At 43.4% G+C, this 20276-nt stretch overlaps 7 non-coding genes across 7 annotated transcripts; all 7 read right to left on the reverse strand.

Annotated features, from left to right (window-relative positions):
• Positions 1-1948: 1948 nt before the first annotated feature.
• On the reverse strand, positions 1949-2031 carry trnal-uaa (transfer RNA leucine (anticodon UAA)). Its single transcript has one exon. It is a non-coding gene; the product is annotated as a tRNA-Leu (tRNA).
• Positions 2032-4351: 2320 nt separating this feature from the next.
• Positions 4352-4434, reverse strand: trnal-uaa (transfer RNA leucine (anticodon UAA)). Its single transcript has one exon. It is a non-coding gene; the product is annotated as a tRNA-Leu (tRNA).
• Positions 4435-6761: 2327 nt separating this feature from the next.
• On the reverse strand, positions 6762-6844 carry trnal-uaa (transfer RNA leucine (anticodon UAA)). Its single transcript has one exon. It is a non-coding gene; the product is annotated as a tRNA-Leu (tRNA).
• A 2318-nt stretch (positions 6845-9162) lies between these two features.
• Positions 9163-9245, reverse strand: trnal-uaa (transfer RNA leucine (anticodon UAA)). Its single transcript has one exon. It is a non-coding gene; the product is annotated as a tRNA-Leu (tRNA).
• A 2321-nt stretch (positions 9246-11566) lies between these two features.
• On the reverse strand, positions 11567-11649 carry trnal-uaa (transfer RNA leucine (anticodon UAA)). The gene has a single exon. It is a non-coding gene; the product is annotated as a tRNA-Leu (tRNA).
• A 2309-nt stretch (positions 11650-13958) lies between these two features.
• trnal-uaa (transfer RNA leucine (anticodon UAA)) lies at positions 13959-14041 on the reverse strand. The gene has a single exon. It is a non-coding gene; the product is annotated as a tRNA-Leu (tRNA).
• Positions 14042-19894: 5853 nt separating this feature from the next.
• Positions 19895-19977, reverse strand: trnat-ggu (transfer RNA threonine (anticodon GGU)). Its single transcript has one exon. It is a non-coding gene; the product is annotated as a tRNA-Thr (tRNA).
• Positions 19978-20276: the final 299 nt, after the last annotated feature.

A 20276-nucleotide genomic window follows, 5' to 3' on the forward strand; every position in this document is an offset into this window, starting at 1 on the left:
CTTTCTCCAAGTCTTTTTTTTAAGTTCCAGGACATACCAAATTCATGGTGATGATTTCCACAGACAGTTGCACATACACATAGACATTTTTAGAGATAGACAGACACAGAAACACACACACAAAAATTTACACGCACCAACGGACATGCACAGATGCCTTAGACATCTCGAGGGATAGACAGACTGAATCACTGTCGCAACTTTGGCTGATTTTTGTGATTTACTATCCGTATGTATCGTGAATATTGCAGATTAATGAAAGAAAGAAAACAGCGGCGGCATTGAAAGGTGTGGGACGTTGTTCCGTCTATCTCAGAATCAGTTTTGCAGGGACCTGGTTAAATTGTCAAACAGAATGAAATATGCTGAGAAACGGAGTCGGCAGGATTCAAATCTATGCGGGGAAACCCGAATGAATTTTTAATCTATGGCCTTAACAACTGGGCCACGACTACTGGCTCGCTGTCTTTTTAAATGTTACTCAGTGAAAACTCAACCATCCATCTCTGTGCAGCAGACGGCCACAGAATCGTGAAAAAGTCACCGTTTGCTAAAAATCTGGAAGAGGCTGTATTTTTGCTGCTCTATATTGCTCTGGAACTTTTTTATATGAATCTATACCAAGAAACAGAAGCAAAATTCTGCATTTTGTAAAATGCAGCCTCCCCATTAGGGAAATGAACCGTGGTGTCCCGTGTGAGAGGCGGGGATTTTCACCACTTTCCCACGATGAATTGATGCTCATGGGTTTTGTCAACGCAATATTCGAGCTGTGAATAGAACTGGACATCATGAGAAGTCGACAGACAGATTGAGAGACAGAGACAAACCGACAAACTTGAAGAGATCGACAGCGAGATCGAGACAACGAGAGACAGCAAGTGTGAGACTGATAACGAGAGGCAGACTGAATGAGAAAAAGACTCTCAAACACATACATCTAAAGAGATCTGTGTGTGTGATCTATAAAGAGAAAGAGGGAAAGAGTGAGAGAAAGACAATGATAAAGACAGTGACAAGGAGAGAGACAGATGGAGAAAGTTAGCGACAGATAGACAGAGAGACAAAGAAATTAAAATAAAATGTTGGAAATTCTCAGCAGGTTAGAGACAGAAACTACCAGCGAGAGGCAAAGAGAGACAGGCAGGCAGAGACATAGATAGACAGAGATGATGGGAAAGAGTGAGACAGTCAGACAGAGGGACTGAGAGAATCCCATTGGAACAAAACTGGACACCGTGAGAAAGAGACAGGCACATTGAGAGACAGAGACAAACAGCGAAACAGGGCGAAACAGACAGCGAGGTAGAGAGAGAGAGAGACAGAAAGTTTGAGACTGAGAGGGAGGGTCAGACTGAGTGAGGCAAAGACTCAAACACATACATATACAGAGATGTGTTTGTGTGATTTATAAAGAGAGGGAGGGAAAGAATGAGAGAAAAGCAGGGACAAGGAGAGAGACAAAGAGGGAGACAGATAGAGAGAAAGATAAATAGAGAGAGACATCGAGACAAAAACAGAAAATGATGGAAATATTCATCAGGTTAGAGACAGGGACGAGCAGAGACAGGCAAAGACATGGACAGACATAGATGATGGGAAAGAACGAGACAGTCAGACAGAGAGTATGACAGAATCCCATTGGAACAGAACTGGATACAGTGTGAAGGAGACAGATTGAGAGACAGAGACAAACAGAGAAACAGGGACAGACAGAGTGAATCAGAGAGAGGCAGACTGAGAGAGACAAAGACTCAAACACACAAATACATATACAGCTCTCTAAAGACAGAGCGCGAGGCAGAGACTGAGCGATATAGATACATTTCACAATTTCATTTCATTATCCTCTCAGATTGTCACCGAGCTACAGAAAAATGCAAATGCAACAGATGAAAATCAGTTATCACTGAGCAGAATGGGAGATATCACTGTTTAATTAAGTAATTACCAGGAGTGGGGTTCGAACCCACGCAGGTATAAACCCATTGGATCTTAAGTCCAACGCCTTAACCACTCGGCCATCCTGGTGCCGTCAGCCCTTGGATTCTGTTTATGTGAGAATCTGGGCTTCAACTCCACCTCCACAGACACACACAAACACATCGGGTTTCAGGGAGCATTTCCGAACATTTTTCGGAATATTGACACTGGGGCAACTCTCCTATTCTTTTTCGAGTAATGCTCAAGGACCTCTCACAACCACCCGAGTGCGCAGACGGAGATGCAATTTAACATTTCATCCGAAAGTCAACAGTTTCAACAATGCAAAATTCCCCAAATGCTGCAGTTGAGTGTTAGCCAAGATTTAATGCTCAAGTCTCAGGAGTGCGACTTGAGCACACAAACTCCTGATTCAGTCAAGAATGCTGCCACTGAACCAAAGCTGAGACAAAAGTTCACAGCCATATTACTTTCCCCAAGTCTTTTTTTTAAGTTCCAGGACATACCAAATTCATGGTGATGATTTCCACAGACAGTTGCACATACACATAGACATTTTTATAGAGAGACAGACACAGAGACACACACACAAATTTACACGCACCAACGGACATGCACAGATGCCTTAGACATCTCGAGGGATCGACAGGCTGAATCACTGTCGCAACTTTGGCTGATTTTTGCGATTTTCTATCCGTAAGTATCGTGAATATTGCAGATTAATGAAAGAAAGAAAACAGCGGCGGCATTGAAAGGTGTGGGACGTTGTTCCGTCTATCTCAGAATCAGTTTTGCAGGGCCCTCGTTAAATTGTCAAACAGAATGAAATATGCTGAGAAACGTAGTCGGCAGGATTCAAATCTATGCGGGGAAACCCGAATGGATTTTTAATCTAGTGCCTTAACCACTGGGCCACGACTACTGGCTTGCTGCCTTTTTAAATGATACTCAGTTAAAACTCAACCAATCATCTCTGTGCAGCAGACGGCCACAGAATCGTGAAAAAGTCACCGTTTGCTAAAAATCTGGAAGAGGCTGTATTTTTGCTGCTCTATATTGCTCTGGAACTTTTTAATATGAATCTATACCAAGAAACAGAAGCAAAATTCTGCCTCTTGTAAAATGCAGGCTTCCCGTTAGGGAACTGAACCGTGGTCTCCCGTGTAACAGGCGGGGATATTCACCACTTTCCCACGAGGAATTGATGCGCATGGGTTTTGTCAAAGCAATATTCGAGCAGTTAATAGAACTGGACACCATGAGAAGTCGACAGACACATTGCGAGACAGAGACAAACCGACAAACAGGGAGAGACAGACAGCGAGATCGAGACAACGAGAGACAGCAAGTGTGAGACTGAAAACGAGAGGCAGACTGAGTGAGAAAAAGACTCTCAAACACATACATCTAAAGAGATCTGTGTGTGTGATCTATAAAGAGAAAGAGAGAAAGAGTGAGAGAAAGACAATCATAAAGAAAGTGACAAGGAGAGAGACAGATGGAGAGAGAGCGACAGATAGACAGAGAGACAAAGAAATAAAAAGAAAATGTTGGAAATTCTCAGCAGGTTAGAGACAGAAACTACCAGCGACAGGCAAAGAGAGACAGGCAGGCAGAGACATAGATAGACAGAGATGATGGGAAAGAGTGAGACAGTCAGACAGAGAGAGTGAGAGAATCCCATTGGAACACAACTGGACACCGTGAGAAAGAGACAGGCACATTGAGAGACAGAGACAAACAGCAAAACAGGGAGAAACAGACAGCGAGGTAGAGACAGAGAGAGACAGAAAGTTTGAGACTGAGAGTTAGGGTCAGACTGAGTGAGGCAAAGACTCAAACACACACATATACAGAGATGTGTTTGTGTGATTTATAAAGAGAGGGAGGGAAAGAGTGTGAGAAAGACAGGGACAAGGAGAGATACAAAGAGGGAGACAGATAGAGAGAAAGATAAATAGAGAGAGAGAGACATCGAGACAAAAACAGAAAATGATGGAAATACTCATCAGGTTAGAGACAGGGACGAGCAGATACAGGCAAAGACAGAGATGATGGGAAAGAACTAGACAGTCAGACAGAGAGTATGACAGAATCCCATTGGAACAGAACTGGATACCGTGTGAAGGAGACAGATTGAGAGACAGAGACAAACAGAGAAACAGGGACAGACAGAGTGAATCAGAGAGAGGCAGACTGAGAGAGAGAAAGACTCAAACACACAAATACATATACAGCTCTCTAAAGACATAGCGAGAGGCAGAGACTGAGCGATACAGATACATTTCATAATTTCATTTCATTATCTGCTCAGATTGTCACCGAGCTGCAGAAAAATGCAAATGCAACAGATGAAAATCAGTTATCACTGAGCAGAATGGGATATATCACTGTTTAATTAAGTAATTACCAGGAGTGGGGTTCGAACCCACGCAGGTATCAACCCATTGGATCTTAAGTCCAACGCCTTAACCACTCGGCCATCCTGGTGCCGTTAGCTATTGGATTCTGTCTATGTGAGAATCTGGGCTTCAACTCCATCTCCACAGACACACACAAAATCATCGGGTTTCAGGGATCATTTCCGAACATTTTTCGGAATATTGACACGGGGGCAACTCTCCTATTCTTTTTCGAGTAATGCTCTGGGACCTCTCACAACCACCCGAGTGCGCAGACGGAGCTTCAATTTAACATTTCATCCGAAAGTCAACAGTTTCAACACTGCAAAATTCCCCAAATGCTGCAGTTGAGTGTTAGCCAAGATTATATGCTGAAGTCTCAGGAGTGCGACTTGAACACACAAACTCCTGATTCAGTCAAGAATGCTGCCACTGAACCAAAGCTGAGACAAAAGTTCACAGCCATATTACTTTCCCAAGTCTTTTTTTTAAGTTCCAGGACATACCAAATTCATGGTGATGATTTCCACAGACAGTTGCACATACACATAGACATATTTACAGATAGACAGACACAGAGACACACACACAAAAATTTACACGCACCAACGGACATACACAGATGCCTTAGACATCTCGAGGGATAGACAGGCTGAATAACTGTCGCAACTTTGGCTGATTTTTGCGATTTTCTATCCGTATGGATCGTGAATATTGCAGATTAATGAAAGAAAGAAAATAGCGGCGGCATTGAAAGGTGTGGGACGTTGTTCCGTCTATCTCAGAATCAGTTTTGCAGGGACCTGGTTAAATTGTCAAACAGAATGAAATATGCTGAGAAACGGAGTCGGCAGGATTCAAATCTATGCGGGGAAACCCGAATGGATTTTTAGTCTATGGCCTTATCCAATGGGCCACGACTACTGGCTCGCTGCCTTTTTAAATGTTACTCAGTTAAAACTCAACCATCCATCTCTGTGCAGCAGACACCACAGAATAGTGACAAAGTCACCGTTTGCTAAAAATCTGGAAGAGGCTGTATTTTTGCTGCTCTATATTGGTCTGGAACGTTTTAATATGAATCTATACCATGAAACAGAAGCAAAATTCTGCCTTTTGTAAAATGCAGCCTCCCCGTTAGGGAATTCAACCGTGGTCTCCCGTGTGACAGGCGGGGATATTCACCATTTTCCCACGAGGAATTGATCCGCATGGATTTTGTCAAAAGCAATATTCGAGCTGTGAATAGAACTGCACACCATGAGAAGTCGACAGACACATTGCGAGACAGAGACAACCTGGCAAACAGGGAGAGACAGACAGCGAGATCGAGACAACGAGAGACAGCAAGTGTGAGACTGAAAACGAGAGGCAGACTGAGTGAGAAAAAGACTCTCAAACACATACATCTAAAGAGATCTGTGTGTGTGATCTATAAAGAGAAAGAGAGAAAGAGTGAGAGAAAGACAATCATAAAGAAAGTGACAAGGAGAGAGACAGATGGAGAGAGAGCGACAGATAGACAGAGAGACAAAGAAATAAAAAGAAAATGTTGGAAATTCTCAGCAGGTTAGAGACAGAAACTACCAGCGACAGGCAAAGAGAGACAGGCAGGCAGAGACATAGATAGACAGAGATGATGGGAAAGAGTGAGACAGTCAGACAGAGAGAGTGAGAGAATCCCATTGGAACACAACTGGACACCGTGAGAAAGAGACAGGCACATTGAGAGACAGAGACAAACAGCGAAACAGGGCGAAACAGACAGCGAGGTAGAGAGAGAGAGAGACAGAAAGTTTGAGACTGAGAGGGAGGGTCAGACTGAGTGAGGCAAAGACTCAAACACATACATATACAGAGATGTGTTTGTGTGATTTATAAAGAGAGGGAGGGAAAGAGTGAGAGAAAAACAGGGACAAGGAGAGAGACAAAGAGGGAGACAGATAGAGAGAAAGATAAATAGAGAGAGACATCGAGACAAAAACAGAAAATGATGGAAATATTCATCAGGTTAGAGACAGGGACGAGCAGAGACAGGCAAAGACATGGACAGACATAGATGATGGGAAACAACGAGACAGTCAGACAGAGAGTATGACAGAATCCCATTGGAACAGAACTGGATACAGTGTGAAGGAGACAGATTGAGAGACAGAGACAAACAGAGAAACAGGGACAGACAGAGTGAATCAGAGAGAGGCAGACTGAGAGAGACAAAGACTCAAACACACAAATACATATACAGCTCTCTAAAGACCGAGCGCGAGGCAGAGACTGAGCGATATAGATACATTTCACAATTTCATTTCATTATCCTCTCAGATTGTCACGGAGCTACAGAAAAATGCAAATGCAACAGATGAAAATCAGTTATCACTGAGCAGAATGGGAGATATCACTGTTTAATTAAGTAATTACCAGGAGTGAGGTTCGAACCCACGCAGGTATAAAGTCATTGGATCTTAAGTCCAACGCCTTAACCACTCGGCCATCCTGGTGCCGTCAGCCTTTGGATTCTGTTTATGTGAGAATCTGGGCTTCAACTCCACCTCCACAGACACACACAAACACATCGGGTTTCAGGGAGCATTTCCGAACATTTTTCGGAATATTGACACGGGGGCAACTCTCCTATTCTTTTTCGAGTAATGCTCAAGGACCTCTCACAACCACCCGAGTGCGCAGACGGAGATGCAATTTAACATTTCATCCGAAAGTCAACAGTTTCAACAATGCAAAATTCCCCAAATGCTGCAGTTGAGTGTTAGCCAAGATTATATGCTGAAGTCTCAGGAGTGCGACTTGAACACACAAACTCCTGATTCAGTCAAGAATGCTGCCACTGAACCAAAGCTGAGACAAAAGTTCACAGCCATATTACTTTCCCCAAGTCTTTTTTTTAAGTTCCAGGACATACCAAATTCATGGTGATGATTTCCACAGACAGTTGCACATACACATAGACATTTTTATAGAGAGACAGACACAGAGACACACACACAAATTTACACGCACCAACGGACATGCACAGATGCCTTAGACATCTCGAGGGATCGACAGGCTGAATCACTGTCGCAACTTTGGCTGATTTTTGCGATTTTCTATCCGTAAGTATCGTGAATATTGCAGATTAATGAAAGAAAGAAAACAGCGGCGGCATTGAAAGGTGTGGGACGTTGTTCCGTCTATCTCAGAATCAGTTTTGCAGGGCCCTCGTTAAATTGTCAAACAGAATGAAATATGCTGAGAAACGTAGTCGGCAGGATTCAAATCTATGCGGGGAAACCCGAATGGATTTTTAATCTATTGCCTTAACCACTGGGCCACGACGACTGGCTTGCTGCCTTTTTAAATGATACTCAGTTAAAACTCAACCAATCATCTCTGTGCAGCAGACGGCCACAGAATCGTGAAAAAGTCACCGTTTGCTAAAAATCTGGAAGAGGCTGTATTTTTGCTGCTCTATATTGCTCTGGAACTTTTTAATATGAATCTATACCAAGAAACAGAAGCAAAATTCTGCCTCTTGTAAAATGCAGGCTTCCCGTTAGGGAACTGAACCGTGGTCTCCCGTGTAACAGGCGGGGATATTCACCACTTTCCCACGAGGAATTGATGCGCATGGGTTTTGTCAAAGCAATATTCGAGCTGTTAATAGAACTGGACACAATGAGAAGTCGACAGACACATTGCGAGACAGAGACAAACCGACAAACAGGGAGAGACAGACAGCGAGATCGAGACAACGAGAGACAGCAAGTGTGAGACTGAAAACGAGAAGCAGACTGAGTGAGAAAAAGACTCTCAAACACATACATCTAAAGAGATCTGTGTGTGTGATCTATAAAGAGAAAGAGGGAAAGAGTGAGAGAAAGACAATCATAAAGAAAGTGACAAGGAGAGAGACAGATGGAGAGAGAGCGACAGATAGACAGAGAGACAAAGAAATAAAAAGAAAATGTTGGAATTTCTCAGCAGGTTAGAGACTGGAACTACCAGCGACAGGCAAAGAGAGACAGGCAGGCAGAGACATAGATAGACAGAGATGATGGGAAAGAGTGAAACAGTCAGACAGAGACTGAGAGAATCCCATTGGAACACAACTGGACATCGTGAGAAAGAGACAGGCACATTGAGAGACAGTGACAAACAGCAAAACAGGGAGAAACTGACAGCGAGGTAGAGACAGAGAGAGACAGAAAGTTTGAGACTGAGAGTTCGGGTCAGACTGAGTGAGGCAAAGACTCAAACACATACATATACAGAGATGTGTTTGTGTGATTTATAAAGAGAGGGAGGGAAAGAGTGAGAGAAAGACAGGGACAAGGAGAGCGACAAAGAGGGAGACAGATAGAGAGAAAGATAAATAGAGAGAGAGAGACATCGAGACAACAACAGAAAATGATGGAAATACTCATCAGGTGAGAGACAGGGACGAGCAGAGACAGGCAAAGACAGAGATGATGGGAAAGAACGAGACAGTCAGACAGAGAGTATGACAGAATCCCATTGGAACTGAACTGGATACCGTGTGAAGGAGACAGATTGAGAGACAGAGACAAACAGAGAAACAGGGACAGACAGAGTGAATCAGAGAGAGGCAGACTGAGAGAGTCAAAGACTCAAACACACAAATACATATACAGCTCTCTAAAGAGAGAGCGAGAGGCAGAGACTGAGCGATACAGATACATTTCACAATTTCATTTCATTATCTGCTCAGAATGTCACCGAGCTGCAGAAAAATGCAAATGCAACAGATGAAAATCAGTTATCACTGAGCAGAATGGGAGAAATCACTGTTTAATTAAGTAATTACCAGGAGTGGGGTTCGAACCCACGCGGGTATAAACCCATTGGATCTTAAGCCCAACGCCTTAACCACTCGGCCATCCTGGTGCCGTCAGCGATTGGATTCTGTCTATGTGAGAATCTGGGCTTCAACTCCACCTCCACAGACACACACAAACACATCGGGTTTCAGGGAGTATTTCCGAACATTTTTCGGAATATTGACACGGGGGCAACTCTCCTATTCTTTTTCGAGTAATGCTCTGGGACCTCTCACAACCACCCGAGTGCGCAGACGGAGCTTCAATTTAACATTTCATCCGAAAGTCAACAGTTTCAACAATGCAAAATTCCCCAAATGCTCTAGTTGAGTGTTAACCAAGATTACATGCTCAAGTCTCAGGAGTGCGACTTGAACACACAAACTCCTGATTCAGTCAAGAATGCTGCCACTGAACCAAAGCTGAGACAAAAGTTCACAGCCATATTACTTTCCCAAGTCTTTTTTTTAAGTTCCAGGACATACCAAATTCATGGTAATGATTTCCTCAGACAGTTGCACATACACATAGACATTTTTACAGATAGACAGACACAGAGCCACACACACAAAAATTTACACGCACCAACGGACATGCACAGATGCCTTAGACATCTCGAGGGATAGACAGGCTGAATCACTGTCGCAACTTTGGCTGATTTTTGCGATTTTCTATCCGTATGTATCGTGAATATTGCAGATTAATGAAAGAAAGAAAATAGCGGCGGCATTGAAAGGTGTGGGACGTTGTTCCGTCTATCTCAGAATCAGTTTTGCAGGGACCTGGTTAAATTGTCAAACAGAATGAAATATGCTGAGAAACGGAGTCGGCAGGATTCAAATCTATGCAGGGAAACCCGAATGGATTTTTAGTCTATGGCCTTAACCAATGGGCCACGACTGCGGGCTCGTTGCCTTTTTTAATGTTACTCAGTTAAAACTCAACCATCCATCTCTGTGCAGCAGACGGACACAGAATAGTGAAAAAGTCACCGTTTGCTAAAAATCTGGAAGAGGCTGTATTTTTGCTGATCTATATTGCCCTGGAACTTTTTAAAATGTATCTATACCAAGAAACAGAAGCAAAATTCTGCCTTTTGTGAAATGCAGCCTCCCCGTTAGGGAATTGAACAGTGGTCTCCCGTGTGAAAGGCGGGGATATTCACCACTTTCCCACGAGGAATTGATGCGCATGGATTTTGTCAAAAGCAATATTCGAGCTGTGAACAGAACTGGACACCATGAGAAGTCGACAGACACATTGCGAGACAGAGACAAACCGACAAACAGGGAGAGACAGACAGCGAGATCGAGACAACGAGAGACAGCAAGTGTGAGACTGAAAACGAGAGGCAGATTGAGTGAGAAAAAGATTCTCAAACACATACATCTAAAGAGATCTGTGTGTGTGATCTATAAAGAGAAAGAGGGAAAGAGTGAGAGAAAGACAATCATAAAGAAAGTGACAAGGAGAGAGACAGATGGAGAGAGAGAGCGACAGATAGACAGAGAGACAAAGAAATAAAAAGTAAATGTTGGAAATTCTCAGCAGGTTAGAGACTGGAACTACCAGATACAGGCAAAGAGAGACAGGCAGGCAGAGACATAGATAGACAGAGATGATGGGAAAGAGTGAGACAGTCAGACAGAGACTGAGAGAATCCCATTGGAACACAACTGGACACCGTGAGAAAGAGACAGGCACATTGAGAGACAGAGACAAACAGCAAAACAGGGAGAAACTGACAGCGAGGTAGAGACAGAGAGAGACAGAAAGTTTGAGACTGAGAGTTAGGGTCAGACTGAGTGAGGCAAAGGCTCAAACACATACATATACAGAGATGTGTTTGTGTGATTTATAAAGAGAGGGAGGGAAAGAGTGCGAGAAAGACAGGGACATAGAGAGCGACAAAGAGGGAGACAGATAGAGAGAAAGATAAATAGAGAGAGAGAGACATCGAGACAACAACAGAAAATGATGGAAATACTCAAAGGTTAGAGACAGGGACGAGCAGAGACAGGCAAAGACCGAGATGATGGGAAAGAACGAGACAGTCAGACAGAGAGTATGACAGAATCCCATTGGAACAGAACTGGATACCGTGTGAAGGAGACAGATTGAGAGACAGAGACAAACATTGAAACAGGGACAGACAGAGTGAATCTGAGAGAGGCAGACTGAGAGAGACAAAGACTCAAACACATAAATACATATACAGCTCTCTAAAGACAGAGCGAGAGGCAGACTCTGAGCGATACAGATACATTTCACAATTTCATTTCATTATCGGCTCAGATTGTCACCGAGCTGCAGAAAAATGCAAATGCAACAGATGAAAATCAGTTATCACTGAGCAGAATGGGAGAAATCACTGTTTAATTAAGTAATTACAAGGAGTGGGGTTCGAATCCACGCGGGTATAAACCCATTGGATCTTAAGCCCAACGCCTTAACCACTCGGCCATCCTGGTGCCGTCAGCTATTGGATTCTGTCTCTGTGAGAATCTGGGCTTCAACTCCACCTCCACAGACACACACAAACATATCGGGTTTCAGGGAGTATTTGCGAACAATTTTCGGAATATTGACACGGGGGCAACTCTCCTATTCTTTTTCGAGTAATGCTCTGGGACCTCTCACAACCACCCGAGTGCGTAGAGGGAGCTTCAATTTACCATTTCATCCGAAAGTCAACAGTTTCAACAATGCAAAATTCCCCAAATGCTGCAGTTGAGTGTTAGCTAAGGTTATATGCTCAAGTCTCAGGAGTGCGACTTGTACACACAAACACCTGATTCAGTCAAGAATGCTGCCACTGAACCAAAGCTGAGACAAAAGTTCACAGCCATATTACTTTCCCAAGTCTTTTTTTTCAGTTCCGGGACATACCAAATTCATGGTGATGATTTCCACAGACAGTTGCACATACACATAGACATTTTTACAGATAGACAGACACAGAGACACACACACAAAAATTTACATGCACCAACGGACATGCACAGATGCCTTAGACATCTCGAGGGATAGACATGCTGAATCACTGTCGCAACTTTGGCTGATTTTTGCGATTTTCTATCCGTATGTATCGTGAATATTGCAGATTAATGAAATAAATAAAATAGCGGCGGCATTGAAAGGTGTGGAACGTTGTTCCGTCTATCTCAGAATCAGTTTTGCAGGGACCTGGTTAAATTGTCAAACAGAATGAAATATGCTGAGAAACGGAGTCGGCAGGATTCAAATCTATGCGGGGAAACCCGAATGGATTTTTAGTCTATGGCCTGAACCAATGGGCCACGACTACTGGCTTGTTGCCTTTTTAAATGTTACTCAGTTAAAACTCAACCATCCATCTCTGTGCAGCAGACGGCCACAGAATAGTGAAAAAGTCACCGTTTGCTAAAAATCTGGAAGAGGCTGTATTTTTGCTGCTCTATATTGCTCTGGAACTTTTTAATATGAATCTATACCAAGAAACAGAAGCAAAATTCTGCCTTTTGTAAAATGCAGCCTCCCCATTAGGAAATTGAACCGTGGTCTCCCGTGTGACAGGCGGGCATATTCACCACTTTCTCACGAGGAATTGATGCGCATGGGTTTTGTCAAAGCAATATTCGAGCTGTGAATAGAACTGGACACCATGAGAAGTCGACAGACACATTGCGAGACAGAGACAAACCGACAAACAGGGAGAGACAGACAGCGAGATCGAGACAACGAGAGACAGCAAGTGTGAGACTGAAAACGAGAGGCAGACTGAGTGAGAAAAAGACTCTCAAACACATACATCTAAAGAGATCTGTGTGTGTGATCTATAAAGAGAAAGAGGGAAAGAGTGAGAGAAAGACAATCATAAAGAAAGTGACAAGGAGAGAGACAGATGGAGAGAGAGCGACAGATAGACAGAGAGACAAAGAAATAAAAAGAAAATGTTGGAAATTCTCAGCAGGTTAGAGACAGGAAGTACCAGCGACAGGCAAAGAGAGACAGGCAGGCAGAGACATAGATAGACAGAGATGATGGGAAAGAGTGAAACAGTCAGACAGAGACTGAGAGAATCCCATTGGAACACAACTGGACACCGTGAGAAAGAGACAGGCACATTGAGAGACAGAGAGACAAACAGCAAAACAGGGAGAAACTGACAGCGAGGTAGAGACAGAGAGAGACAGAAAGTTTGAGACTGAGAGTTAGAGTCAGACTGAGTGAGGCAAAGACTCAAACACATACATATACAGAGATGTGTTTGTCTGATTTATAAAGAGAGGGAGGGAAAGAGTGAGGGAAAGACAGGGACAAGGAGAGAGACAAAGAGGGAGACAGATAGAGAGAAAGATATATAGAGAGAGAGAGACATCGAGACAGAAATAGAAAATGATGGAAATACTCTTCAGGTTAGAGACACGGACGAGCAGAGACAGGCAAAGATAGAGATGGTGGAAAAGAACGAGACAGTCATAAAGAGAGTATGACATAATCCCATTGGAACAGAACTGGATACCGTGTGAAGGAGACAGATTGAGAGACAGAGACAAACATTGAAACAGGGACAGACAGAGTGAATCTGAGAGAGGCAGACTGAGAGAGACAAAGACTCAAACACATAAATACATATAAAGCTCTCTAAAGACAGAGACTGAGCGATACAGACACATTTCACAATTTCGTTTCATTATCTGCTCAGATTGACAATGAGCTGCAGAAAAATGCAAATGCAACAGATGAAAATCAGTTATCACTGAGCAGAATGGGAAAAATCACTGTTTAATTAAGTAATTACCAGGAGTGGGGCTCGAACCAACACGGGTATAAACCCATTGGATTTTAAGCCCAACGCCTTAACCACTCGGCCATCCTGGTGCTGTCAGCGATTCGATTCTGTCTATGTGAGAATCTGGGCTTCAACTCCACCTCCACAGACACACACAAACACATCGGGTTTCAGGGAGTATTTCCGAACATTTTTCGGAATATTGATACGGGGGCAACTCTCCTATTCTTTTTCGAGCAATGCTCTGGGACCTCTCACAACCACCCGAGTGCGCAGACGGAGCTTCAATTTAAGATTTCATCCGAAAGTCAACAGTTTCAACAATGCAAAATTCCCCAATGCTGCAGTTGAGTGTTAGCCAAGGTTATATGCTCAAGTCTCAGGAGTGCGACTTGTACACACAAACTCCTGATTCAGTCAAGAATGCTGCCACTGAACCAAAGCTGAGACAAAAGTTCACAGCCATATTACTTTCCCAAGGGTTTTTTTAAGTTCCGGGACATACCAAATTCATGGTGATGATTTCCACAGACAGTTGCACATACACATAGACATTTTTACAGATAGACAGACACAGAGACACACACACAAAAATTTACACGCACCAACGGACATGCACAGATGCCTTAGACATCTCGAGGGATAGACATGCTGAATCACTGTCGCAACTTTGGCTGATTTTTGCGATTTTCTATCCGTATGTATCGTGAATATTGCAGATTAATGAAAGAAAGAAAATAGCGGCGGCATTGAAAGGTGTGGGACGTTGTTCCGTCTATCTCAGAATCAGTTTTGCAGGGACCTGGTTAAATTGTCAAACAGAATGAAATATGCTGAGAAACGGAGTCGGCAGGATTCAAATCTATGCGGGGAAACCCGAATGGATTTTTAATCTATGGCCTTAACCAATGGGCCACGACTACTGGCTCGTTGCCTTTTTAAATGTTACTCAGTTAAAACTCAACCATCCATCTCTGTGCAGCAGACGGCCACAGAATAGTGAAAAAGTCACCGTTTGCGAAAAATCTGGAAGAGGCTGTATTTTTGCTGCTCTATATTGCTCTGGAACTTTTTAATATGAATCGATACCAAGAAACAGAAGCAAAATTCTGCCTTTTGTAAAATGCAGCCTCCCCGTTAGGAAATTGAACCGTGGTCTCCCGTGTGACAGGCGGGGATATTCACCACTTTCCCACGAGGAATTGATGCGCATGGGTTTTGTCAAAGCAATATTCGAGCTGTGAATAGAACTGGACACCATGAGAATGCTATGGGACCTTTCACATCCACCCGAGTGTGCAGATGAAGCTTCAATTTAACATTTCATCCGAATGTCAACAGCTTCAACAATGCAAAATTCCCCAAGCACTGCATTTGAGTGTCAGCCAAGATGACGTGCTCAAGTCTCAGGAGTGCGACTGACACACACAACCTCCTGATTCAGTCGAGAATGGAGCCACTGAAAAAAAGCCGATACCAAAGATCACAACCGTATTATTTTCCCGAAGCTTTTTAAAATTTCCAGGACGCACCAAATTCATGGTGATGATTTCCATAGACAGTTGCACATACACAGAGACATGCATACAGACAGACATACACAGACACACACATACACAATAACCAAAAATATACACGCATCAACATAGAAACATAGAAACAAATAAATTAGTTGCAGGAGTAGGCCATTCGGCCCTTCGAGCCTGCACCATCATTCAATAAGATCATGGCTGATCATTCAACCTCAGTACCCCTTTCCTGCTTTCTCTCCATACCCCTTGATCCCTTTAGCCGTAAGGGCCATATCTAACTCCGTTTTGAATATATCTAACGATCTGGCCTCAACAACTTTCTGCGGTAGAGAATGCCAGAGTGAAGAAGTTTCTCCTCATTTCGGTCCTAAATACCTTACCACTTAATCTTACACTGTCACCATTGGTTCTCGAATTCCACAGCAATGGGAACATTCTACCCGCCTCTTACCTGTCCAATCTCGTCGGAATTTTATATATTTCTATGGGAGCGCCTCTCATTCTTCTAAACTCCAGTGGATACCAGCCCAGTTGATCCAGTCTCTCCTCATATGTCAGTCCTACCATCCCGGGAATCAAGCTGGTGAATCTTCGCTGTACTCCCTCAATAGCAAGGACGTCCTTCCTCAGATTGTGAGAACAAAACTAAACACAATATTCCAGGTGTGACCCCACCAAGGCTCTGTACAACTGCAGTCAGACCTCCCTGCTCCTGTACTCAAATCACCCAGCTATGAAGGCGAACATGCCATTTGCCTGCTTCACCGCCTGCTGCACCTGCGTGCCAACTTTCAATGACTGATGTACCATGACACCCAGATCAAGATATACACAGAGTGCCTTATACAAATAGATGGATAGACAGGCAGGTTCACTGTCGCTACTTTGGCTGGCTTTTGTTCCATCTATCTCAGAATCAGTTTTGCATGAACCTGGTTAAATTATCAAACAGAATGAAATATGCTGAGAAACGCAGTCGGCCGGAATCAAATCTGCACGGGGAAACCCCAATGGATTTTCAGTCCATCGTCTTAACCACTCGGCCACAACTACTGGTCCGCTGCCTCTTTAAATGTTACTCAGATAAAACTCAGTCATCCATTTCTGTGCAGCAGACGGCCACAGAATCCTGAAACAGTCTTCGTTTGCTAAAAATCTGGAAGTAGCAATCTGATCTTGCTGTATTTTTAATGTTCTATATACTCTGGAACTTTTTAACATGAGTCGATACCAAGAAACAAAAGTAAAACTTTGTATATTTGAAACAACTGCCTCCTCGTCGGCGAATTGAACCCCAGTCTCCCGCATGACAGGCAGGGATACTCACCACTATACTAACGAGGAACTGACAGATAGTGGCTCTGTCAGACCTGGAATCGAGATGTGAACAGAACTGGACACCATGAGAAGCCGACCGACGTATTGAGAGACAGAGACAAACCGACAAACAGGGAGAGACAGACAACGAGATAGAGACAACGAGAGACAGAAAGTATGAGTCTGAGGCAGACTGAGTGAGAAAAAGACTCAAATACAAACATATACAGAGATGTGTGTGTGTGATTTATAAAGAAAGAGAGGGAAAGAGTGAGAGAAAGACAATGATAAAGACAGTGACAAGGACAGAGACAGATAGCGAGAGAGAGATAGAGACAAAAAATGAAAATGATGGAAATACTTATCAGGTTAGAGACAGGGACGAACAGAGGCAGGCAAAGACATGGTCAGACAGAAATGATGGGAAAGAGAGAGCCAATCAGACAAAGAGTCTGAGAGAATCCAATTGGGACATACGTGGACACCGTGAGAAAGAGACAGATTGAGAGACAGAGACAAATCGAGAAACAGGGACAGATAGATTGAGACAAAGACTCAAACATACAAACGCATACACAGCTCTCGAAAGAGAGAGAGAGGCAGAGACCGAGCGACACAGATACATTTCACAATTTCATTTCATTATCGGCTCAGAGTGTCACATAGGTACAGAAAATTGCAGATTCAACAGATGAAAATCCGGTATCACTGATCGGAATGGGAGGAAATCCGTGTTAAATTAAAGAGATACCAGGAGTGGGGTGCAAACCCACGCGGGAAAAGTCCATTGAATTTTAAAGCCACCGCCTTAACCACGCGGCCATCCTGGTCCTGTCACAATCTGGATTCTGTCTCTGCGAGAATCTGGATTCAACCCCACTCCCACAGACACACACATACACATCGTTTTTCAGTGAGCATTTACGAACATTTTTAGTAATATTGACACGGGGGCAACTCTCCTATTCTTTTTCGAGTAATGCTCCGAGATGTTTCACATCCATACGAGGGTGCAGACGGAGCTTCAATTTAACATTTCATCCGAACGTCAACAGCTTCAACAATGCAAAATTCCCCAAGTGCTGCACTAGAGTGTTAGCCAAGATTATATGCTTAAGTCTCAGGAGTGGGAATTGAACACACAAACTCCTGATTCAGTCGAGACTGCTGCCACTGCAACAAAGCCGATACCAAAGTTCACAACTGTATTATTTTTCCCAATTCTTTTTTATAAGTTCCAGGACATACCAAATTCATGGTGGTGATTTCCACAGACAGTTACACGCACCAGCGGAGATGCACCGATGCATTAGACATATAGAAGGATAGGCAGTCTGAATCACTGCAGAAAATTTGACAGCTTTTTGCGTTTTTCTATCCGTGTGTATCTTTAATATTGCAGATTAATAAAAATCAGAAAGAGATGTCAGTGTTGAACGTTATTCCACCTATCTCAGGATCAGTTTTGTAGAGACATGGTTAAATTGTGAAATGCAATGAAAACTGCTGGTTATCGAAGTCTGCAGGATTCGAACCTGCATGGGGAAAACTCAATGGATTTCGAGTTCATCGCCTTAACCACTCGGCCACGACTAATGCATTTCTGCCTCCTTGAACTTTACGCAGAAACAACTCAGTCATCCATCTCTGTGCAGCAGACGGCCAAAGAATCATGAAAAAGTCTCCGTTTGCTCAAAATCAGGAAGAGGCAATCTCCTCTACCTGTATTTTTACAGTTCTATATTGCTCAGGAACTTTTTAATATGAATCTCTTCCAAGAAACAGAAGTAAAATTCAACATTTTGAAACAACTGCCTCCCCATCGGGGAATTGATCCCCGGACTCCTCATGACAGGCGGGAATACTCACCACTATACAAACGAGAAACTGACGAGCATCAGTTCTGTCAGAACAGGAATCGAGTTGTGAGTCGAACTGGACACCATGAAAAGTCGACAGACACATTGAGAGACAGAGGCAAACCGACAAACAGGGAGAGACAGACAGCGAGATGGAGACAACGAGAGACAGCAAGTGTGAGACTGAAAACGAGAGGCAGACTGAGTGAGAAAAAGACTCAAACACATACATATACAGAGGTCTGTGTGTGTGATCTATTAAGAGAGAGAGGGATAGAATGAGAGAAAGACAATGATAAATACAGTGACAAGGAGAGATACAGATAGAGAGAGAGAGATAGAGACAAAAGCAGAAAATGATGGAAACTCTTATCAGGTTAGAGACAGGGACTAACAGAGACAGACAAAGAGAGACAGACAGGCAGAGACATAGACAGACAGAGATGATGGGAAAGAGTGAGATAGTCAGAAAGAGAGACTGAGAGAATCCGATTGGAACAGAACTGGACACCGTGAGAAAGAGAGAGACACATTGAGAAACAGAGACAAACAGGGAAACAGGGAGTGACAGAAAGTGAGATACAGACAGAGAGAGACAGAAAGTTTGAGACTGAGACGGAGGGTCAGACTGAGTGAGACAAAGACTTGAAAACATACATACACAGAGATGTGTTTGCGTGCTCCAAAATGAGAGGGAGTCAAATAGTGATGGAATGAAAAGAAAAAGCCAGGGACAAAGAGAGAGACAAAGAGGGAGACAGATGGAGAAAAAGAGAGATAGAGCGAGAGACAAAGAGGCAAAAACAGAAAATGATGGAAATACTCATCAGGTTAGAGGCAGGGAGTAATAGAGACAGGCAAAGACATGGACAGACAGAGATGATGGAAAGAGAGAGACAGTCAGACAGATAGTCTGAGAGAATCCCTTTGGAACAGAACTTGACACCGTGAGAAAGAGACAGATTGAGAGACAGAGACAAACAAAGTAAAAGGGACAGACAGAGTGAATCAGAGAGAGGCAGACTGAGAGAGACAAAGATTCAAATACACAAACACATACACAGCTCTCTAAAGGGAGAGAGAGGCAGAGACTTAGCGACACAGATACATTGCACAATTTCATTTCATTATCTGCTCAGAGTGTCACCGAGTTACAGAAAAATGCAAATGCAACAGATGAAATTCGGGTATCACTGAGCAGGATGGGAAAAGAATCTTTGTTTAATTAAGCAATCACCAGGACTGGGATACGAACCCACGAGCGTGAAAACCCATTGGATCACCAGCCCAACGCCTTAACCACTCGGCCATCCTGGTCCCGTCACAATTGGATTCTGTCTCTGTGAGAATCTGGGCTTCATCTCCACCCCCACAGCCACACACATGCACATCGGGTTTCAGGGAGCATTTCCGATCATTTTTAGCAATATTGACACGGGGGCAACTCTCCTGTTCTTTTTGAAGTAATGCTCTGGGACCTCTCACATCCACCCGAGTGCGCAGACGGAGCTTCAATTTAACATTTCATCCGAATGTCAACAGCTTCAAAACTGCAAAATTCCCCAAGTCCTGCAGTTGAGTGTTAGCAAAGATTATATGCTCAAGTCTCAGGAGTG

Source organism: Pristiophorus japonicus, unplaced genomic scaffold (genome assembly GCF_044704955.1).
Source record: "Pristiophorus japonicus isolate sPriJap1 unplaced genomic scaffold, sPriJap1.hap1 HAP1_SCAFFOLD_251, whole genome shotgun sequence".
NCBI classification, from domain to species: Eukaryota; Metazoa; Chordata; class Chondrichthyes; family Pristiophoridae; genus Pristiophorus; species Pristiophorus japonicus.